The sequence below is a fragment of the Silene latifolia genome, chromosome X (genome assembly GCF_048544455.1).
Source record: "Silene latifolia isolate original U9 population chromosome X, ASM4854445v1, whole genome shotgun sequence".
In the NCBI taxonomy this organism is placed as follows: domain Eukaryota; kingdom Viridiplantae; phylum Streptophyta; class Magnoliopsida; order Caryophyllales; family Caryophyllaceae; genus Silene; species Silene latifolia.
The window spans coordinates 152,425,754-152,451,120 of record NC_133537.1 but is presented as its reverse complement, the minus strand read 5'-3'; the positions used below and the strand labels follow the sequence as shown (position 1 = coordinate 152,451,120).

Genomic DNA, 25,367 nt, shown 5'->3' with positions numbered 1-25,367 from the left:
TTCAAGTGTTGACACAAATTCGGGGTTAGGTTGGGGGGGAGGAGTATGTGACTGGGAAATATTTCAACATCTTTCAGAATAATGCTTAAAATTGATAAAATCGTACTATACAGAGTACAAGCTTGCATACACCAATCTTTGCCTCTACTTTATTATGTGAGCCTCCTTTTCTGTGTGGAAAAAAAATGTCTGATTGACCAGGGTTGAGGTCAGAGGCTATACCAATATTCTTCTAAAAAGTCATGTCGCAGAAATGCAGTGTTACTATTCCCTTTTGAACCGAATGGCAGTTCCAAGCCAATCATCAGGGAGGTTTCTTTCGACTTCTCCTTTCAAAGCCTTCAAGGAATGATCTGTGGCTGCCTGCATCATCAAGCAACATAACTGAGAGGACCAACAATCACCAGAAAATATATGTTGTAGACAACATACAGAGTTTAGCCTCTTCTAGTATACCTTTACAATGTATACATCAATACCGAGCTTAGCAATGGCTGCCGCTTCAGAAATCTTGGTCACCATGCCGCCAGTTGTGTCATGAGTCGCTACTGTTATCTCAACTGTGGATCAAAGTCACAAAATTTGAAAGAAAAGAAAATGGTCTTATAGCTGTTAGTCATTTGATAACATTGTCATTGTCCCGTCCCAGACTCCCAGCCGACATGAGTGTGCCTGTTAAAACATATGGAATAATCTAGAAAAATCTGTCAACTACTAGACACTTGCCTTGCTAGAATAATCTAGCTAGTCTAAGCAAGAAGAAAATCTAGAAACAAGCAAGTTCTAGAGTAAAGACAATTGACTTACAACGGCTATAAATAGCCATGCTTGTATCAACTTTGTGAGTAGCCTCAAGCTCCAATATGGAGCTATCAAGCAATTTCAATTTTCAATATATATATAAATAAAGATGTTTTTAAGGATATGTATGTAATGTTCCTGTATGGGGAACCGGTTTTCCAATATAGGTCTTTTCTATGGGATAACATTTCTAATGAAATCTCTGGTTGCTCTCCTTTTCTGGTTATTGGCGATTTCAATCAAGTGGAATTACATTCGGACAAACTTGGTGGATCTTTAACAATAAGAGGTCAAGCTGAGTTTACAGCGTGGAAATTTCATAACAATCTTGTGGATATTCCTTTCTTTGGTCCTCGTTTTACCTGGATGAATGGCCAACTTGATAACAAATGTATTATGGAACGCCTTGATCGTGCATATGCAACCCAAGACTGGATTGATCTCTTTCCCGCTTCCTCGGTTCTTCACTTACCTATTCTTATTTCCGATCACTCGCCAATTATGCTACGTTTTATGCCGCAACCAAAATCACGTAAGAGGCCATACCGTCTTGACAACCGGTGTCTTCAAATTAGGAAGTAATGACTCTTGTATCGAATGCATGGAACACTCCAGTTTATGGCTCCTCTTCTTATGTCTTATCCCGAAAGTTAGTCCGCTTTTCGTTTTGCTATTCTGAATTGGGTTATTCAACACCGTATCTGCTATGGTATAAATTGGTCTTCACTTGAAGGTGATCTTTTTCAAGCATCTACTTCTCTTTCGGACTCTGATGACGCCCTTTTGTACCACAACCTGAGAGCTTCCCACCTTCAGCTGCTCTCCAAGCAACATAGTTATTGGATTCAATAAACAAGACACGTAAAGAAGTTCGGATGGCCTTCCACCCGTTTTTGTTTAACCGTGTTAAGCAACGATCTTCCAAGCAACGATTTTTCTCTACGCACTTCCACGGCACATGGATTAATGACCCAGTTGATATAGAAGTCGAGATTTGTTCTTATTTCCGATTTTTTTGGGAGGTCACAAGTCGTCTCCTGCGATATTTTTCACCCACTTCAGCTTTTCTTGATGACCTGGATGTTCCTTTGCTTTCGCCGACCGACTCTCTATTCTCTCTCGCTCCTTTCACAGAGGTGATATTCTCCGGTGATTCGTAGTATGGATGGTTCGAAATCACCCGGCCCGGATGGTATTACTCCCCGTTTTTATCAGGTTTTCTGGCCTCAGATTGGTCATCTTGTAACTACGGCAATCTTGCATTTTCTCAATTCTGGAGTAATGCTGAAAGAATGGAACCAGACACATATTATACTTATTCCGAAGGTGGACCACCCTGAGTTGATAACCCAGTATCGGCCTATTAGTCTTTGTAATGTTATCTACCGAATTGCATCTAAATGCCTGGCAAATAGGCTTAAGTCGGTTATTCCATCTATCAGTATCCGACTCGCAACAAGCTTTTGTCCCTGACGGCCGATGACCGATACCGCCTCGTCGCTCATGAGGTGCTGCACTATCTTAACAAAACAACAAAGGGTTCAAACTGTTTCGCTGTGCTTAAGCTTGACATGAACAAGGCCTTTGATCGTGTTTCGTGGAGCTTTCTCATGTTGATTATGAAGCGTATGGGTTTCCCAATTTTCTGGAGAAATATTATTTGGGAATGTGTTTCTACAGTCTCTTATAGGGTTCTTATTAATGGCGAACCGTCGGAATCTTTCCGATCAGATTGTGGTCTTCGTCAAGGGGATCCTTTGTCTCCCTACCTTTTTATTATGTGTATGGAAATACTGTCGCGACAACTGATCAGAGCTGAAAAAGTTGGCTCCTTGACCGGCATCAAGATTTCAAGATATGCACCACCACTTTCACACTTATTCTATGCAGATGATGCTTTTCTATGCTGCAAGGCAACACCTTTGTCCTTTGAGACTTTACGGGATATTTTCAAGGACTTCGAAGTATTTTCAGGGCAGATGATTAATTTTAGTAAGTCCTATATCAAGTTTAGTCCGAATACACCTACGGACTTCCGAGAGCATCTGACTTCGATTTTGAAGATGGCTCAACTTCCCACTTTTGGTACCTACTTGGGAGTTCCTGTTGATATCCCTCGCAAGAGGTCTGCGATTTTTCTTCCTTTTGTTGATACTCTCACTACTCGCATTTCATCCTCGTTCTCTCTCCATCTCAAATGAACCAAGTAAACGATAGTTATTTCAAATATCTTGCTTGCTTCTTTGAATCACGTCTTCTCTGCGGTACCTATTCCTATTGGTGTGTGTCGCAAAATAGATGCCTTGCTAACGGCTTTCGGTGGCGCAATGACGGAATAAGCGGTCTATTCACCGGACTTCAAAAAGTATACTTTAAGCGCCAAAGGAATATGGTGGTCTTGGTTTCAAAAACACCCATCTGCTAAGCCAGGCTTTGCTTCTTAAAAATTTTTGGCGTATTCATTCACAACCGATCGCGTTTACAAGCTAGATATATGGCCCCGAAATATGCCCGTGATTTGCCTATTCCTCTAGCAACCTCTCGAGTATCTCAACCATCGTTTATCTGGTCCGGCATTTGCAAGGCTGTTTCTGCGGCTAATAATGGTATTTGCTGGAAGCTTGGTAATGGGCGTTTACTTGACCTTTGGTCAAGTCGTTGGATTAATGGTAAACAGCCATTTGGCACCGCTCCAGTTCCAGTTCCAGAGCCTTCACCATCTCTCTCTGATTTCTTGCTGAATCCGGATGGAATCCGTCTATGGTTTTCCGTTACTTTTCCTCTATTTGTGCAAAGGAGATTATTGCTTTGGAACCCCACTCAAATTTTGATGACTTTCTCTCGGAAATATACAGAGGATGGCTCTTATTCGGTAAAATCAGTTATTCGCTCCTATGGTCTCAATCTTCACGCTCACTGCATTAGATCTTTTGTTCATACCTTTCCTTGGAAACAAGTATGGCGAAAAGAGATGCCACCAAAGATCTCAATTATGTTATGGCGTCTGGCTCATAATATTATGCCAACAAATGTAAATTTAATATCCAAATATGTGCCGGTTGACTCAACGTGTACTCTCTCATTCATCCCCCGAAATCAAGACCATTTATTTCGTTCATGTGAAGTCGCCCAACATGTCCGGAACGCATCCTCCCTTGGGATTAACGCCATGGCTAACCCATCTATTTCCTTTATAACTTGGGTTGAGACTTCTTGTCTTATCTTTACGACAATCTTTGGTGCCTAATCAAAGGTGGCTCCCGCTTCACTTTTGCTTGTGTTCTCCGGCCATTTGGACTACTCGCAATGCGGTGATTTTTCGAAATCACAATGGTGACCCTGCAGTTACACTGTCGACTCATTGAGGATCTACTGCACTCACATGTGCAATTTTCCAAGGTACGTCCTACACAACTTGCACCCCTCTCGACTTTGTTGCACCATGTGTTGTCACAGATACATCTTTACCTCAACGGAGTGCGATTTCTTTTTATGTTTCCACATGCCACGTCCCCACGCACAAACTGTTTCACCATCGCATTATCGCATTGAGCTGATTTTTCGTAGTCATGTGTTGTTCGCGCAAGTTCATCTTTCGACGCTGTCACCAGGGCCCTTCTATGTGCTATGCGCTATGCCCATTCTCTGGGTCTGAGTTCTGTTTGTTTCTTAGTCCCTTGTTGTAAACTATCTGCAGTTCTGGCAACCTCTTTGCCAGTCCCAATTAGTGTGCGGCATTCCTTTCGGGAAATCCGTGCTTTGTTTGTAATTTATCCTTTCTGGTCTGTACGCCGCGGCAACAAAGCAACTCAGATCCTAGTCGTGCTTCTTTAATATATTTCAGTTCATTATTGTCAAAAAAAAAATAAATAAAGATCCATGTTCGGGAATTCCAAGTTCACTATACTCCTGCCAAAATTCCAACCGCGCCCAACATCTAGACTATTTTTTTTTTTTTTTTTTTTTTTGACAATCGGGTTAACGAGACCTACATATTAATAGCACGCTTAGCTATCCTATGAGCGGCTTTGTTACAAATTCTAGGAACATAAGCAAAAGTAATACAATGAAAGTTTGCTGCTAGATCGGTTATATCGTCAATAGTGTTCCTTGTCCAATGTTTGAGTTGAGAGAATCGTAGGACTTGGGCAAGAACCTGTAGACAATCAGAGAAAATGTTAATATGGAGGATGTTGCGCGAGAGCGCCCACTTTAAGGCTTCCCTAATTGCCAAAGCTTCCGCTTGTTCAAGATTCTCTCGCCATTCCTTTGATACGAATTCGTAAACAATATCATTATCAAAAAGGATGCATCCGCCAAACCCAAAGAAGAAACTCCTTAGACCACGCCGCATCCACATAAATATGAGTCCGAGAGCAACTCACAGAACTCTGAATCAGAGGAAAGGGTACTCCATTCCTAAGATTAGTCAAGTCCTCCTCTATCGGTGTTTGGAAAGCTATGGGCCCCGGTTTTCCATCTTCAGCAGAAAGAGCTAAGTTAAGGGAGTCTTGATAAAGAAAGATAGCACCAATAGGGGAGCACTCGGTACTATCAAAAATCTTTCTGCACCTTGTAGACACCTCGTTTCTGCACCCCTCGCAAACCACCCGGTGATGATTGGGCCGCATGTTTGATACGCGGAACGATTTGTGACAGTTCGTAAGATTATCGTCAAGTGATTGCTCAAACATTAATGTCTACCTCATGGTTGTCCTCTACGCGCCGATACGGTCGTTTTGGCAGTAATTAGAGTACATTTGGAGTCCGGGTCAAAAACCGTCTTCATTTTCTATAAATCACAAATCCCGAGTCAAAGCAATGTGCTTGTCTACCTAAGGTTAGGATGTCATAAAATGTTGAGATTATATCTCATTTTGAGTCTCATGTCACTTCATTAGGCTAAACTAAAAGTTTACATTACAAAATGTGCATTTCATTTAGCTAAAATGATAACCCAACCTTTAGGCCCGTTTTACGAGGTCATAACGGATTTTTTGGGTCAGGCCTATTTCACATAAAGTTCTAGATCTCTTTCTTAGCTTTCCAACGCCACCGAAATCACCTTAATCCGAGTCTTGTAGAGAAAGTTATGCCTAAAATACGACAGGCTGTCAAACGCGTTTTCTACGCGCAGAGGAACCTACCGGGAAAGGACGCGCAAGTCTTTGCGCTCTTTCCAAGGACGCAGCACTGCCGCGCCTTTTCCTGTGGCTTTCTTTTTGTCCAAGTTTCCGTGTTTTAACCTAAGTCGGTTATTTCCGGATCTTTCTTTCCGTGTCCTAGTCTTACCATAATTCCGTCGTGTGATTAGTATAAATAGGAGCCTTCGTTCCTCATATTTCTCACGCGAGTGTCCGCCCTTCTCTTCTCCCTTTGCATTCTAGACTTCGTTCTTACTTATTGGCGCCTACGTGCTTGGACTTCCGACCACGTAAGCTCGGATCTTTCCGGTACCAGCCTCTCCGTTGCATGACCGACCAATTTGACCAACTACACTCAATTAATCAACTTTAATTAATCAATCGCTTTCCTCTTACGAGGGCACTCTCTTTGCATTCGCGTCGAGCATTCACTAGTCGATATCTTAGTTCATCTCGCTTCAACACATGTAAGTCCGAGGGTGTATAATTCTCTTTATTTATTGTATTTTATTTATCGTATCACCGTTGTAAGATTTATGTCGAATACACCATTAAAACCGATTTCTAAAACCGTCTTTTAAATCTCTTTTTACGGATTTTCAGAGATCGACAATGAGAAAAGACGCAAAGAATCGCCGCGCCTCTTGAAGGAGCGCAGCCTCTGCCGCGCCTCTTCGAGGGCCGCCGCAGCTTCTCTCGCTTCTTTTCTTCTTCTTCGTCCTCTGTAATTCGTTCTTGTTCGTATTTAATTCTTTCACATGATAGTTTAATAATCACATGTATATAATTCATCATTCATTAATATGTTTAATCATCATAAATCCGACCTTAAATCTTAAGTAATTCAATACTTGCGGGTTTTCGTCATTAAATTCAATTCGGTTGTAGAGATTCAATTTGTTCATATTGAGTTTCGGGATTCGCTTTGATATAGCTTTCATCCGCTTATTGTTATATTCGTCACATATCATCATGTTTAGACTAGTTAATTGATTTCAATAGAGGACTCATTAATATTATTCACTTCGTAATTAATTCGCTTTTGCATTCGCTCACTCATGTTTTATCGTTTTTATGACCCATTCACGTGTTAGACAACCTGTTAATCACTTTCATCCGACTAATTATTTTAATCCATCATTAAAATTACCAATTAACGTTAACGATTTGCAGTTCCGGCTTCACAGCCAGAACTCACCCTTGGAACAGACGCAAAGAATCGCGCGCTTCTTTCCAAAGGGCGCATCTCTTTCCGCTTGTTCCAGTTGAGTTCGTCTCTCAACTCCGTCTTTGCTTGACCTAGTTTAATTAGGCTGCGACAATTAACTAATATCCGTAATATCGCTAATTTCTGTTCGTTTATTTCATTAATTTTATTCTTTTATTCTTTTATTCTTTTTCTCAAATCATCCGTTTTAGCGGTATTTTCGACATAAATCGCCTATTCCGTTGTAATTATTGTAATTTTTTATTATTGTATTTCTTTTATCATTTGTATGTTTTCACATGTAAATCAATATTAAATCCTACTTCGACCCAACTGTATGCTAATTACGCGTTTCACCGACTTAGTTAAATCTTCACATGCTAGGATTAATCTAATGGATGTTGCATTGCATGCATACAACCGACGATATATCGAGTACGAATAAACTCCCTAATCATTAGTAGAGGCCGCTATCGAGGCGGGCGGGATTAGGTGTTCGATCAAAAGAGCTTCCTAATACGTACCCTCACCCCTTACTCCAGATCTCCGTGAGCACCCGTGTTCATTGGCATCCACGAGAGTCATTCTAGACATAGAATGCTAAGGGTAACGATTGCTTAGTGTTCATGTCACTACTTTGTGTCTTGACATGACACGAGGTATTCGAACGGTTCCAATTTCCCATAAAAATTGGTGGCGACTCCATACAAAAATGCAAACGCTTGTTTTCGACCCTCACCAAGCGCCCCGTGGCGGCCCGTCCACGCTTTGGCGACTCATTGGGATAATACACTTACGTGTAGCTAAGGGTGAAACTTGAACAAGGTTAGGGAATAAGTTTGTACAAGACAATTGTCGGTTTTCATAACTCGGTCTTCCTAGACCGTTTAAATCGGCCTTCCTAGGCCCAACCCAACCCATTCGACCAATCGTCCCGTCTAAACGGTCCTAATTCTTATTTGGGCCTAAGGATGGATAGCGATTGACGTCATCCATACCATGATGCTTACTCTTGTTTGTATCAAGGGCCTTCACTACTTGAGGAAATGGACTAGGAATCGGCCTTACTCTTGTTTGGCACGAGCCTCTCCACAGACTTCGGGTTTGATGGTTCGGTATGGCAACCCACCCTTTAAACCAAAACCCTTTTAAATGCAATCAACATCCCGTTATAATGCTTGTATATATGTTTGTACCTTATGTGATCACCATTTCTAAACAAAACCATGACAAATTTTCAAAAATCAAAACCCCTTTTCTTAATCAAAATTTCGAAATAGGCCATTTGATTAGCGCAAAATCCAGTCAAAATTCTGTCCGTTTATCGAGTCAAATTTCGGGCCTCAAACCCATTTCAAAAAAAAAAAACCAAAAAAAAAAACGTTTTTTTAAAAAAAAAAAAACAAAAAAAAAAAAAAAATATTCAAAATATGTAAATGTAAATGTGTAAATTCAATTGGGCTAAGTTAGAGTCAAAGTTCAAACCGACTATGTCCTAGTCCGAACTCTGTCAAATTATAAACCCGTCTTCATTTACATTTTGGGTCTTTTCAAAATTCAAGTCAAGTCCTAAGGCGTCACGCCGTCATTTTGGACCCCTACCCCAATTCAGTTAGGATCTAAAACACTCGAGTCACACGTTCCGAGGCTCAACACACGAGTCTCAATGGGCCTCATATTTGAGTCTAAACTACAGCAGTCTTCTTAACACCTATAAGCAAACCTCGAGTCCAGAATCAACACGTGTCTTCAATCCCGTCAATAAGGTCAACTGTGTAAATGTCACTCCGTCAAAGTTAACACTCGAGTCTAAAATTAAAGTCAAGCACCTTGAATTCAAACACGAGAAGTCGCTCACGACATTTCACGAGTTCACAAGTCAAGTCTAGATGTGTCATCTTATCCCTTCCTTTATTTGTTGCCTTAGTATGCGTGATCCCATGTCGAACCGAGTGTAACGCGCGTCATTTCTGTCGAGTAGGAATCCAGCAAGTTCTGTCAATCAACAAGGTCACAAAGCAGATCAAGCCACAATCACCATGTCTCTCCAGGACGTTTATGCCATGGTCCTACGAGTTCAAGCTACAGTGGAAAATTTGAGCATTCGCGTACTCACCCTTGAAAATGGAATGGTGGAAAAGAACACACCACCTAGGGAAACCTCTAGTCTAGGTCATCCAAAGCTTACCTCTTGCAATAACCATCGTCCTAGAAAGCCGAAAACAGCTGAAAGGAAACCTGGGAGGCATCAAAGGGTGCTTACCGATTTAGGCATGTCTTATGTCGATGCTTTGAAGAGACTCTCTGCCCAAGGCAAGCTACATCCAATAGGACCGACTCCGGATCCACCATTAGAGAAACAGGTGAACCTCTGGAAGGGCAACAAATATTGCTTATATCACCAAGGTAGAGGTCATGATGTTGAAGAGTGTTTTCTCTTGAAACACACCATCCAAGATATGATCGAAGGGGGCGTGCTTCCAGAGCCACCTTCTGTCAAGAAATCAAAGAAAATCGACCCTCTTGGGTCTAATATCATTAAACATGACGAAGAATCATCTCTAGACTGTTCTCATCTCCTCAATCCTCGTGACGGTGAAGAAATCAATGTCCTCGAAGACGGAGATATCCAAAGCGGAATGCTCATGCTTTCCATTGCCTTCAACAATAAATTCTCCAGAATAGAGGGAGTTATTGATAGCCTACACTCTCGGCTTTCCAACATTGAAAACCAGTTTGCTGAAATGGGTAAGAAGCTTGATGCCCAACCTCTCAAGATGAAAAGTGTCCAGACAAACCCTCAACCTGACAGTCCCAAGGCAACAAACGAGCCACTTGTCTCTAGTTCTTCCAATCCAAGCATCAAAATCAACAAAGTCAACCTCATGGAGCCTTTGTCAAAGAACTCTCCCAGGTCATTCACAAGTCTAGGCATACCGTATGCCCTAGCCTTAAACAAATTATCCTCTCTAGGTCTTCTTGAACCAATAGGGCCTACCCCAGATCCGGAAAAGAAGTCTAAGTTTTGGGATGGCAATTCGTATTGTCAATACCATAGAGGAAGGGGACATGACACCGAGAATTGCTACAAACTAAAGAATATCATCCAGGATAATATCGAGAACGGCAAGTACCATGAATCGACCTTTGCTCAAGCTGACATTAAGTGTGATGGGGCTAAACTCATGGAAGCCCCACCCAGAAGACCAAGACGGGCTCCTAGAGCATTCGCTAACCTTGGCATTACTTATGCGGCGGCACTACAAATGTTAGTATCACAGGGCAAATTACACCTAATCGGTCCAACTCCAGCACTCGAAACATACTACCTAGATGGGACAAAGAATGCATATTGCCAATATCATCGTGGTAGGGGACATGATACAGAAGCGTGCTTTTGTTTGAAGCATATAATCCAAGATATGATTGAAAGTGGGAAGTTGTCCCTCTCAACTTTTAACCTACAAGGTAGCTTAGGCAATCCTCATGGATATACCACTTATCAAGAAACTCTTCTTGACTGTTATCCTTCCAGTGTTCCCAATAATGAGGACGGAGTGCTCAAATGGATGAATGCTCAAAGTCGGATGCCAAAGCCAGCTGCTGGAAGAGAAAATGTTCAAGCATGGGCCGATGATTACGAGTCTAGATCTGGAATCGCGTCAAAGTCCGAGTCCGAGTCCGAGTCTTAGGCTTTCTATCCCATAATTTTGTCATAGTATCTTTCTCCATTTTCATTTCTAGTGACAACCTGGGGGCTGTCCCACGAGTCACATGTCTTCTCAAGTCTATGTTAAATACATTCATTCTTCATTTCAATAAAAGAACACTTTTCAATCCACATATTCTATCATATCTCTTCCTCTATCCCATTTCCTGTGACAACAAGAATTGGTTTGAGACATTTTTTAAAATGACAATGAACAACACATGTCAAGTCAATGTGAGTGCACTTAAATGATGTTCCGTTCAAAGTTGTAGAGGACCTAAGACTCCGTGTTCGTTTTCTTTACCTATTCCATGTCTGGCAATAGAAACCACAATATAACCCTAGTCTAGGACGAGCCTATCTCAAGAGATTCTAGGACAAATCCAGACCATCTCCCTTGTTGACAATCCATGACGGAAGGCAAGCCCATTCCCCACAATAAACAACCCGTGTTACAAAAGACCAACCCGTTTCACACCAAAGGTGCTAGTCTAACCCAAATACATGGTAACAAGAAAATCCAAGACAATGCGAGCCATGATCAAAGACAAAAGGCTCAATCAATAGAAATGACCAAGATCTATATCCAAAGCCGTAGTTATGCTTATAGCCCAAGACAAAAGAGTCAAAAGAAGAAGGCTCAATCAAACAAGTCAATATCGAAAGTCAATGTTATCATCAAAAACCGAATCAAAAATCTGAGCAAGAAGCCGAGATATATTCTAGACCAAGAACCTGAGTCTGAATCAAGAACAAGCATGAAATCAAATATAGAATACTGCCGAAGTCAATAGAACCAAGACATCAATGAAGATGGTCAGCTAGCACCCTCACTTAGCCTTTCACACATCACACCCTAAGTCCTTCTCGAGACCGTTACCAGGGAGATAGTTAGGAATTTTGAGAATCCTATCAAGCTCGTCAAGTATACCCATCCTTTAGGGCCAAGACATGGAAACTTGAACCCACGTCATTTCAACCTACCTTTATGTGCTCAGGCTACATCAAGCCAAGAGACTCCATTTCCAAGCCACATTACAAGCCATAATCCCATCGAGCTTTAACTCCACAAAATCAAGCTCCAGAGATTTGTTAGTCAAAGCCTCTTATGTCCAAGCTCCACATTCCAAATATCCAATCCAGTTTCACCTTGACCCCATACACGGAGTCTTCAAATACTTTGCTACCTAGAACGGGACATACCCATATCATCCTTGGGGTCCACTAAGTGTGCTCACATGACAAGGAAATTTTTACAAACTTAATTATACCTCTTTGGTCTATGACCAGAAGGAGTTATCTCAAATCGATTCTTCGAGTCACCAAAGGAACATTACCCTTGTGACCCCTGCACTTTAAGGCCCTAACAACATAGCTTAGGCACACACTTGAACTACGAGCATGGTTTGATTTCACCTTTCCAGGTGGATACGTAGGCAGTCCTTTCTTACCCAAGAAGGATACAACCACAACACCCAAACAAAATTAACCAAACCTCAGAACTACGATCTGGTTTGATTTCACCTCTTCACGTGAATACGTAGGCAGTCCTCAAGGACACAACCATCCCCACTTCCAACTTTCAATCTCAATTGTCAACCACCTCAACCATCAACTTTTAACCTCTATTTCAACCTTCCAGCCTCAATTAACATCACTTCTACAACCAACACCTCTATACCGGGGGCTCCTTATTGTCGCCCAATCTCTTTTTTACCAAAGTCCAGAGTCATCTTCTCATCCTGGGGGCTTCTCTTCCGAGATGCCACCCTTCCTTTATTCCTCTAAGTCTAGCTAGTACTCGGTCCGGACAATGACAAAGGTCTTGGATCGATTCTCCAAGTCATCGTGCCTCAAGAGGGATCTCTTTTACAGCAAACGGTGTCCAAAGATGCCCTAGTAGACAGCTGATCCATGGCTCATGCCTTAACTTTATATGCCTTCATCATTCTTGCAATTTTTCTACCTTTGGAACCGATACGCGTTATCACCCATATTTGGCTAGGAGTTGCGCATGCTTAAGCAAAGTCTGTCAGAGTCATCCGTGTGTCACGTCAAATCTAAGTTGGTGTCGCGTCAGTCCAGGCTAAGTCTATATTTCGCGTCGCGTCCATATAAGGTCTATGTCGTGTCAAGCCCTATGTCTAAAGCCCATTGAAAATGCATAACGCATTACAAACGACAAATTTCTTTGAACAAGTTTTAAACAACTTTTATAAAGAAACGCCTTTTGCAAAACCTATGTGTTTCCTCATTCGAGGTCCATGTAATATTTGCTTACGTGCATATGTGTTTATGTTCTATTTGCATATTAGATTGCATTCTTGTATGGCTACTAACCATGCAGGTAAGTATCAGAAGCAGTGCTCGCTCCGACTGGGGGCTTCACCCAAGTCTTCATTCTCCCAAATACAAAGATATTTTGCAAAGATTGCTCACTCAAGATTTCTTCCATGACGATCAAGATGTTCCTAGGTCGTCAAAATATTTGTCCCCAAATAGCAGAAAAAAGATTTTGCAAAGATTGCTCACTCAAGATTTCTTCCATGGCGATCAAGATGTTCCTAATCGTCAATATATTCCCCAACAAGAGTTCGCTTGAGACCGACGCAAGCAGATTCAACCTCAAGTTTTTGCCAGAGTTCGCTCGAGACCGACGCAAGCAGATTTCCCAGCAGTTTCTACCGACGTCCTGCTACCCTCGATATTATTGTTTCCACGCGGAGTTCGACAAAGGTGTCGTTCTCCAGAAGTTCCCAAACCAAATCCTCATTCCTTAGGTTCGTAAACCCAAAGTTAGGATTCTTACCCCTAGATTCTTAGATCCCAAAAACGACCTTAGGTTCATAAACCTTTAAGCTCCCATACCAACGACCTTAGGTTCATAAACCCATAAATCCTTTTGAAGTTCCCATACCATAGGAAGCTTGGATGCATGTGTCCAAAATAAGAATTAGTAACCCAGTAGTTCCTAAACTTAACCCTAGGATCCCAATTCCTCTTAGGTTCGCAAGCCTTTAAGTTCCCATACCAGCCGTCCTTTTAGGTTCGTATACCCAGGTTCACACACCTAGCTTCTTTTAAGTTCCCAAACTCCCTAGAGTTCATACACTTCTACCCTTAGGATCATATTCCTTTAGCATCACCTTATACCTTTTAGGATCATATTCCTTTAGGATCACCTTTTCCTTTTAGGATCATATTCCTTTAGGATCATCACTTCCAATAGAGTTCCTATACCCAACCTCCGGTTTACTCCTTAAGTTGAACTTACTTTAGGCCTCCTTCCCGTCAATGCTTTCCTTTAGGGCCCCATACCCTAGCACAAATCTTTATATATCTTTTAGGTCTTACCCTTAGCTCCTACGCTTACCCTTAGCTCCTATGCACCTCCGGAAACATCTCGAGAAAGAAGTCTCAGGTATGGTCTCTTCTTATGGCTGGCGAGCCTCCTTACGTAGTCTAATGGACTTTAAACGACCCTCCCCGATAGTCGACAGACTCTAAAATGTTCCCGACGATAGGTCCTTGGCTCAGACCCCTTGAGCCGCCTCGCGCCATAGTCGTCGGTTGTAATCTTCGATTGACCTGATGGCTATACTTTGACTTTCGCCTTGTCCAAGCCTCGCCAAAGTGGGGGCTCAGAGACACCTCGTTTCTGCACCCCTCGCAAACCACCCGGTGATGATTGGGCCGCATGTTTGATACGCGGAACGATTTGTGACAGTTCGTAAGATTATCGTCAAGTGATTGCTCAAACATTAATGTCTACCTCATGGTTGTCCTCTACGCGCCGATACGGTCGTTTTGGCAGTAATTAGAGTACATTTGGAGTCCGGGTCAAAAACCGTCTTCATTTTCTATAACCGTCAAATCCCGAGTCAAAGCAATGTGCTTGTCTACCTAAGGTTAGGATGTCATAAAATGTTGAGATTATATCTCATTTTGAGTCTCATGTCACTTCATTAGGCTAAACTAAAAGTTTACATTACAAAATGTGCATTTCATTTAGCTAAAATGATAACCCAACCTTTAGGCCCGTTTTACGAGGTCATAACGGATTTTTTGGGTCAGGCCTATTTCACATAAAGTTCTAGATCTCTTTCTTAGCTTTCCAACGCCACCGAAATCACCTTAATCCGAGTCTTGTAGAGAAAGTTATGCCTAAAATACGACAGGCTGTCAAACGCGTTTTCTACGCGCAGAGGAACCTACCCGGGAAAGGACGCAGCAAGTGCTGCGCCTCTTCCAAGGGACGCAGCACCTGCTGCGCCTTTTCCCAGGGCTTTCTTTTTGTCCAAGTTTCCGTGTTTTAACCTAAGTCGGTTATTTCCGGATCTTTCTTTCCGTGTCCTAGTCTTACCATAATTCCGTCGTGTGATTAGTATAAATAGGAGCCTTCGTTCCTCATATTTCTCACGCGAGTGTCCGCCCTTCTCTTCTCCCTTTGCATTCTAGACTTCGTTCTTACTTATTGGCGCCTACGTGCTTGGACTTCCGACCACGTAAGCTCGGATCTTTCCGGGTACCAGCCTCTCCGTTGCATGACCGACCAATTTGACCAACTACACTCAATCAACTTTAATTAATCAATCGTTTTCCTCTTACGAGGGCACTCTCTTTGCATTCGCGTCGAGCATTCACTAGTCGATATCTTAGTTCATCTCGTTCCGTCAACATGTAAGTCTGAGGGTGTATAATTCTCTTTATTTATTGTATTTTATTTATCGTATCACCGTTGTAAGATTTATGTCGAATACACCATTAAAACCGATTTCTAAAACCGTCTTTTAAATCTCTTTTTACGGATTTTCAGTAGACTGACAGTCGAGAAAAGACGCAGCAACTGCTGCGCCTCTTCGAAGGAGCGCAGTTCCTGCTGCGCCTCTTCGTGAGGCTGCCGCAGTTCCTGCTTCTTTTCTTCTTCTTCGTCCTCTGTAATTCGTTCTTGTTCGTATTTAATTCTTTCACATGATAGTTTAATAATCACATGTATATAATTCATCATTCATTAATATGTTTAATCATCATAAATCCGACCTTAAATCTTAAGTAATTCAATACTTGCGGGTTTTCGTCATTAAATTCAATTCCGGGTTGTAGAGATTCAATTTGTTCATATTGAGTTTCTGGGATTCGTCTTTGATATAGCTTTCATCTGTTTATTGTTATATTCGTCACATATCATCATGTTTAGACTAGTTAATTGATTTCAATAGAGGACTCATTAATATTATTCACTTCTGTAATTAATTCGTTTGCATTCGTCTCACTCATGTTTTACTGTTTTTATGACCCATTCACGTGTTAGACAACCTGTTAATCACTTTCATCCGACTAATTATTTTAATCCATCATTAAAATTACCAATTAACGTTAACGATTTGCAGTTCCGGCTTCACAGCCAGAACTCACCCTTGGAACAGACGCAGCAACTGCTGCGCCTCTTCCAAAGGGCGCAGTCCTGCTGCGCCTGTTCCAGGTTGAGTTCTGTCTCTGAACTCCGTCTTTGCTTGACCTAGTTTAATTAGGCTGCGTATTAATTAACTAATATCCGTAATATCGCTAATTTCTGTTCGTTTATTTCATTAATTTTATTCTTTTATTCTTTTATTCTTTTTCTCAAATCATCCGTTTTAGCGGTATTTTCGACATAAATCGCCTATTCCGTTGTAATTATTGTAATTTTTTATTATTGTATTTCTTTTATCATTTGTATGTTTTCACATGTAAATCAATATTAAATCCTACTTCGACCCAACTGTATGCTAATTACGCGTTTCACCGACTTAGTTAAATCTTCACATGCTAGGATTAATCTAATGGATGTTGCATTGCATGCATACAACCGACGATATATCGAGTACGAATAAACTCCCTAATCATTAGTAGAGGCCGCTATCGAGGCGGGCGGGATTAGGTGTTCGATCAAAAGAGCTTCCTAATACGTACCCTCACCCCTTACTCCAGATCTCCGTGAGCACCCGTGTTCATTGGCATCCACGAGAGTCATTCTAGACATAGAATGCTAAGGGTAACGATTGCTTAGTGTTCATGTCACTACTTTGTGTCTTGACATGACACGAGGTATTCGAACGGTTCCAATTTCCCATAAAAATTGGTGGCGACTCCATACAAAATGCAAACGCTTGTTTTCGACCCTCACCAAGCGCCCCCGTGGCGGCCCGTCCACCACAACGTTTGGCGACTCACTGGGGATAATACACTTACGTGTAGCTAAGGGTGAAACTTGAACAAGGTTAGGGAATAAGTTTGTACAAGACAATTGTCGGTTTTCATAACTCGGTCTTCCTAGACCGTTTAAATCGGCCTTCCTAGGCCCAACCCAACCCATTCGACCAATCGTCCCGTCTAAACGGTCCTAATTCTTATTTGGGCCTAAGGATGGATAGCGATTGACGTCATCCATACCATGATGCTTACTCTTGTTTGTATCAAGGGCCTTCACTACTTGAGGAAATGGACTAGGAATCGGCCTTACTCTTGTTTGGCACGAGCCTCTCCACAGACTTCGGGTTTGATGGTTCGGTATGGCAACCCACCCTTTAAACCAAAACCCTTTTAAATGCAATCAACATCCCGTTATAATGCTTGTATATATGTTTGTACCTTATGTGATCACCATTTCTAAACAAAACCATGACAAATTTTCAAAAATCAAAACCCCTTTTCTTAATCAAAATTTCGAAATAGGCCATTTGATTAGCGCAAAATCCAGTCAAAATTCTCATCCGTTTATCGAGTCAAATTTCGGGCCTCAAACCAATTTCAAAAAAAAAAAACCAAAAAAAAAAACGTTTTTTTAAAAAAAAAAAAACAAAAAAAAAAAAAAAATATTCAAAATATGTAAATGTAAATGTGTAAATTCAATTGGGCTAAGTTAGAGTCAAAGTTCAAACCGACTATGTCCTAGTCCGAACTCAGTCAAATTATAAACCCGTCTTCATTTACATTTTGGGTCTTTTCAAAATTCAAGTCAAGTCCTAAGGCGTCACGCCGTCATTTTGGACCCCCTACCCCAATTCGGTTAGGATCTAAAACACTCGAGTCACACGTTCCGAGGCTCAACACACGAGTCTCAATGGGCCTCATATTTGAGTCTAAACTACAAACAGCCTTCTTAACACCTATAAGCAAACCTCGAGTCCAGAATCAACACGTGTCTTCAATCCCGTCAATAAGGTCAACTGTGTAAATGTCACTCCGTCAAAGTTAACACTCGAGTCTAAAATTAAAGTCAAGCACCTTGAATTCAAACACGAGAAGTCGCTCACGACATTTCACGAGTTCACAAGTCAAGTCTAGATGTGTCATCTTATCCCTTCCTTTATTTGTTGCCTTAGTATGCGTGATCCCATGTCGAACCGAGTGTAACGCGCGTCATTTCTGTCGAGTAGGAATCCAGCAAGTTCTGTCAATCAACAAGGTCACAAAGCAGATCAAGCCACAATCACCATGTCTCTCCAGGACGTTTATGCCATGGTCCTACGAGTTCAAGCTACAGTGGAAAATTTGAGCATTCGCGTACTCACCCTTGAAAATGGAATGGTGGAAAAGAACACACCACCTAGGGAAACCTCTAGTCTAGGTCATCCAAAGCTTACCTCTTGCAATAACCATCGTCCTAGAAAGCCGAAAACAGCTGAATGAAATTAGGAGGGAATCCCATCAAGAGAAGCGTGCCTCTGATAAAGTTCCAGTCCAACCGATCATAGGCTTTACTCATGTCAGCCTTAAAGGCCATCCTACCCATCCTACCACTTCTAGATGAAGAAATTTTGTGTAATATTTCATTTGTAATTAAAATATTATCACCAATATTCCTCCCAGGGACAAAAGCATTTTGAAAGTCACCCACTAGTTTTCGCATGTACTTTTTCAATCGGTTAGTGATACATCTAGTAATGACTTTCATTATAACATTGCATAAGCTAATCGGCCGAAAGTTATCAACTGTTTCAGGGGCACTAGATTTCGGGATAAGAACTAAGAAAGTCTTATTCAGAAATTCTGGTGAGCTATTACCATTGAGGATAGCCAAGACAGTCCCAACAACATCATGCTTAATAAAATGCCAACACTTATGGAAGAAGATAGCAGAATACCATCGTCCCGAGATTTTAACGGACCAAGTTGAAACACAGCCGCATTTAACCTCCTTAGGGGTAAAACGAATGCAAAGTGCATCTCATCGAGAAAGGAACTCTTTATTAATACTTTGAACAAATTTTTCACAAAGAGGGCGGTACTCATCAAAATTGATCCGATTCGCTCCTTCCCCGAAAGAGTCTAAAATAGAATTGGACAAATAATCCCTTAATACCCTCATTGTCAAAATTCCACTCCCCATTATCCATTTTAATCCCAAAGAATGTAATTCCCGCCGCCCTACCCTTAACCCAATTAAAGAAGTACTTGGAGCATGTATCTCCCTCGGTGTTCCATTTCATCTTGGCCCTCTGTTTCCAATATTTAGCCGAGACTTTAGCATACTCCACTTGACTAGCATATGCAGTGGTGAAAGTTCGAGTCACTCCCTTCGTCTCAATATCGTGGAGCCCTTCAACCAGATTGTCATCAAAATCACTCCATTTCTTATTCCATTCTTTCCTCTTGGAAATAGACCAAAGACGCATACAATTTCTAGCTCTTGATAACTTACGTATCATTCTGACGGTGGCAGAGCCTGAGACAGGCTCAGTCCATCCGTTATGAACCAAACGAATACATTCCTCATAATCCAGGTTCCAAGCCTCCATACGATAAGGTCTTCTACCATTACAAGTAATTAGATCTGTTTCAAAGATAATAGGCGCATGATCTGAAACTTGAATAGGAAGATGAGTAATACCGGAATTCGGAAAAATGTCATTCCAATCCCACGATCCATAACCCTTATCAAGTCGTTCCAACACTACACTATGATCTTCTCTCTTATTACACCAAGTAAACCTTGGCCCCTTAAAAGGAATATCCATCAGAAGATGCTCAGCTTTCCATTTATTAAAAAGAGCAGCCCCCGGAATCCGACCCTTACTACCTCCCCATTTATCTTCTTGATAATCAACTTGGTTAAAGTCCCCTATAAGGAGGAAAGGGTTGTCAAAAGATCGAATCCATTCACTAAGATCACTCCAAACAGCTTCACGTTTATGGGTGACTGGTTCGCCATAGATAAGACATAAGTACCAAAAACTACCGCTACATTGCGTGACTTTGATAATAATGAAGTTTTGACAAGCTAGAAGACATTCAAAATTGGCATCATGTCTAAAACCAAACCAGAGACCTCCTTTGGTTTCATCAAAGATCAACACCAAAACTCCGAGAAAACCCAAAAGAACGAAACATAGGATCAACTAAAGCTACTTTACATTTTGTCTCAGCTAAAAAAATAAAATCAAAATAAGTACTTGAAAGAAGCGCCCTAGTCTTAGCGATTGTAGGGGCAAGAGGATTATTAAATCCCCTAACATTCCAACAAAGTCCTTTCATAAAGAGAAGAACCACCACAGCAATACCAACCAACTCCACACCAGGCTCATAACGACACAACCCATCGATTCCCCCACCACGAAACCAACCCATAAAGGCTCACCAGAGGTGGTCAGAAGAAAACAGTAGCCATCCAAAAGTCTCACATAACACCAATTGAAAACCGGAGCGAAAATGGCACTACAAACCCTTACCAAATCAATCTCAAACACGCACAACACATCCAACCAACACTAGAGAGAACCAACAAAAATTCCCGTAACATACCCAGGATAAAAAAAGTAATGACCCTCATGACCATAGCCACCCCAATAGTCGAAATAACACCAACATGACAGTAACCACCCAGCCAAGGGCCAACACACACCCTTACCATAAAAAGGCAAAAAACAAGGAGAGGAGCACTGAACATGAACCCCGCAAAAGACACCCAATTTCACCAAACGACACCTCCCAGGACCACCGCCATACAAGCAAAAGGCCGGACAAAGGGACGACAAAGACCAAACACAAGAGACACAAGAACACAATAAACAGGCCAAACCAGGGGTGGGGGGAATGGGGGATCACCCCTAGGTTGCAAATATGGTTTTCGGTGACAGACAAGGGTACGGAGGGACGGGAGTCCGACACAGATGGAGTCCGAACCATTTAAATAAAAAGAAAATCACCAACCGATGCCTCCCAGGACCACCGCCATACAAGCAAAAGGCCGGACAAAGGGACGACAAAGACAAAACACAAGAGACACAAGAACACAATAAACAGGCCAAACCAGGGGTGGGGGGAATGGGGGGATCACCCCTAGGTTGCAAATATGGTTTTCGGTGACAGGACAAGGGTACGGAGGGACGGGAGTCCGACACAGATGGAGTCCGAACCATTTATATAAAAAGAAAATCACCAACCGACGCCTCCCAGGACCACCGCCATACAAGCAAAAGGCCGGACAAAGGGACGACAAAGACAAAACACAAGAGACACAAGAACACAATAAACAGGCCAAACCAGGGGGGGGGGAATGGGGGATCACCCTAGGTTGCAAATATGGTTTTCGGTGACAGGACAAGGGTACGGAGGGACGGGAGTCCGGCACAGATGGAGTCCGAACCATTTATATGAAAAGAAATTGTGACCGAAGGGTTGACCGCTAACAATTACACTCAGCCAATGTGAACGGAAAACAATAAAACATGTGATTCTGAAGCCTATCCTTTCTATTGCTCAGAAAAGGATGATTACTAGTCAACTGGATAAAAGCAATGGCTATGATCAATCACCATGAAACAGCTACACGCCAAAATCACCGAGAAGGCAGCCATTGGACCGGTATGGTACCATTTTCTATTGGTTTTGTCTGCAAAAGTTTGTTACTTGTGTAAACTGGGTTTGGACTGATGTTGTCAGCGAAGCCCACATTAACGACAGACGAGATGAGACGACGATGTACCGCACTTCGCACTCCAAGGTGAACCGCAGACGGGGAGGAGAAAAAACGACGGCAGGGGAAATCGATCCGCCGGAGATGAGCAAAGACACCGCCTCATCTCCGTGGACACAAATGGCCTCAGCAGAGGAGCGAGGGTGTCGGGTGGTGGCTGAATGTGGTGGATTAGGTTAGGGTTTTGATTTGGGGGTTTTTAATTTTGGGGTGATTACACTTTCTCTCTCTAACTCTCGTTTTCACTCCTTTCTGTAATAGCCCAACATCTAGACTAGTATGAACTAAATGACTCGAAAATGGCCAAAAACACAAATTGACCACATCCAACCCAAATTTGCTGAATTCCATGTTGACTCAACTTTAACCTCCGAATCCAAAAATGACTTGAACTAAACACATCAATCAACCAATTTGAGATTTACCCTTGAGTTAATCAAAAATTCAAAACATGTAATATGACAAAAACCTTAAAAAGCACCACTTGTCCCAAGTCTCTCAACCAGTAAGGTTGTAACCATTCGACCAGAAATGACTTGTTTTCTAAAAGACCGCATTATCTCATGCCCGGAAATAGACCTGGTTCCGAAAAGAACAGACCCAAAGTGCATTATGAGCGGGTAAACTATTAGTTGGAAATTGAGGTGCAAACTTGAGCTTTTTCGGAACATTGAAGTAAATTATTACTCTGTATTAGGTATGACAAGTCAACTACTTACCTTGCTTACTCATAGTTTCTGGGGCAGGATTGACTGTTATGCACACAAACATACGAAATCCTAAGTTATTTCATTTGAGATTATACATCATCACCCTTCATGGAGTCTGCTCACAACTCACCTATCTCACGTAATAATGTCGCATCGGGATCTGATGGAGGACGGTCATATACACCAAAAACATCTGTCTAGAAAGATGATTGCATTGGAAACAGGCATAGTGAGCACAGTTTGACTACAGATCAAAATTAGGAAACTGGTAAAAACTAAAGTCTAGTTACAATGGAGCTTTTGACATTGTGAGACAACTTCATTTCTAAGTAAGCTACTAGAAACACTTTTAAGAAATCTAAATCTATTGAAATGCCAGGATATAAGCAGATTGGAACAACCAATCAGGTAGTAAGAACTAAGAATGGATACAAGAAAAACGACATATTCCGGCTTCAATGAATCTGCAAGATGTCGTATGATTACATCCCCGCTCAAGATGGTACAGCCCTGTTGACATATGTACTGGAGCATTAGCTGCTTACTCTAACAAACAGAGCTATATTAGTAGATGAAGAAAGAGCAACCTGTGAGTGATCTAGTACTGCATCTCCATGCAAGACCTGAAAAAAATTATCTAAATCAGACACAAAATTATGATGCATAGACAAACCTAATCATTATGAAGTAATACTCCAGGAGGCCAAGATACACAACAATGAGATGACTAACATTAAACTACTCAGACTCTATTAAGTGTCAGGTTGACCCCATTTCTTACATAAGATTCCATCCAAAAACGAGGAAAAGGGTTCAAGGACATGTCTTCAAATAAATCTAGTTATAATTATAAATGTAAAATATTTAGTTTCTAAAGTGAATAGAGAGATGTTTGAGGACCCTTTAATTCGTTAAATATCATACTAATGCTTCTACAGAGTCTCTTTCTCTACTTTTGTAATGCATACCATTTTTTTTGGCTCTAATAAGATAAGTCTCAGAGCGATAAGGCTCGGGTGCGATTATACACCCTATCTCCTAGAGTGACAAGTCGGACAAGAGTATGTCCCCATAAATGAATAGTTAAATTAGATGGCTAACTTGACAACCAACTCCTCTCCACAGCTCAAAGAAGAAGACAACAGCTGAGCACTATGCAAGAATACATCAATCTTTTGATATAGGATCTTCTATATCACTCAATCAAGATGAGTTCTGTATTCAGACTTCGTATAGTACTGCCAAAGTAAACATTACTTACAGGGACAAAACCAGAGTTAATTGCTGTGGCTACAGTAGCAATGTCTGCAGAGGCAACCTGAATTCACAAAATGACATCAGTTGATAAGATGTTGAAGTAATCCCTAGAATTTCTGTGACAATTATTTTATCAGCAATAATCACTAACATTTCTCTGAGATGTTGTCCATCCACTTGAAAATGGAGATATTCCAATTGAGGGGATACCCTCTGCAAGATAACATAAACATCAGTAAGATTTCTTATTGTCTATGGATATTCCAATAATCGCAAACTGGGATGAAACACGCTGATGCTCCTTTACTGTACATCTCCCTCTTCACGCGAGTATGTTTCGCATATTTTTCTAGAATGTATGTGTTTCTGTGTTTTAGTTGGTCTATGTTTTATGACAATCTTGGCTTCTTTGTTATTGTGAATCTGTATGCATACGCATTGTAGAGATTGCACTTTGGAGTGTCAATGAATGTCTTTTTTCATGAATATAATGCTAGAAAAGATCAGACTAAGGGAGATGGCTAATATGTTTGATGCATCCAAGTGTAGATCATGAATCAAAATGAGATACTCGGGTAACCGTAGTCAAAGATCGATTTGATAAATATCTATCACCATAAGCCCATACATATGAACGACAGAAAAAAAGTAAGTCATATGAAGGATGGAGTGTCTAATTTCATATCAGTGACACACAAGAGAGGGTTATTTAAAAGATCCTCATATTACGATCGCATTGGAAAGATATAGATATAAGAAATGGAGAAGCTGATTTGGGCAGGCAAGCTAGTTAAAAGTATGTATGTATATTCCTTTACAAAAATTGGGGTTGGGGTGTATTTGCAGTGAGATATAAGATACCATGAGCGAGTGCCCTAACAATTTCCAAATTGAGTGAGGTGACCTATAAGCAGCAATAAATGGTTAGATTAGATGTTAGATGAGTGCATAATTTCCAAAGTATAAAAGGGCTTTTGGTTGATTACTGAAATGCGGGTGGCAACAAAGCCAGCTCTGACTAGAGATTGATCAAGTCCTCCCTTGTGTACCCCGGATTGACTGGCCTGAAAATGGCCAAATGAACCAGCACCGTGAACAATAATGAAGTTAGTGGAATCTGGCAGAGGCTGATCCGCAATGTGATTGACATCAACAGAAATAAGTGATTTTCCAGGTCTAGTGCTCCAATCCATCCCAACAACAACAACTTCTTGAGGTTGAGGAGCAGACGACGACATCATGGATTCACGCAAGTGCATACATACTCACTACTACAAATCCAGGCAACTACAACGCCCCTTTAACAACGATTATTCACGAAAATCACAATAGACGTTGTAGAATGTATGGCGCGAATTTTACTAAAATCAATTACAACGGGTATGGTTATAAAAACCGTTGTTATTAGTTTTAACAACGGTCACACATGCACAAATCACAGTTAATAATTTGGCGCAAAATTGGCGCAAAGTTAGTGAAAAGTAATCACAACGGTTATTTTTGAAACCCGTTGTTAAAACTTATTTAACAACGGGTGTTTTTTACAACCGTTGTTAAAACATATTTCACAACGGTTGTTGTT

General features: G+C 41.3%; 1 pseudogene; it reads right to left on the bottom strand.

Annotated features, from left to right (window-relative positions):
- Positions 1-47: 47 nt before the first annotated feature.
- Positions 48-25,147, bottom strand: LOC141623683 (isopentenyl phosphate kinase-like; annotated as a pseudogene).
- Positions 25,148-25,367: the final 220 nt, after the last annotated feature.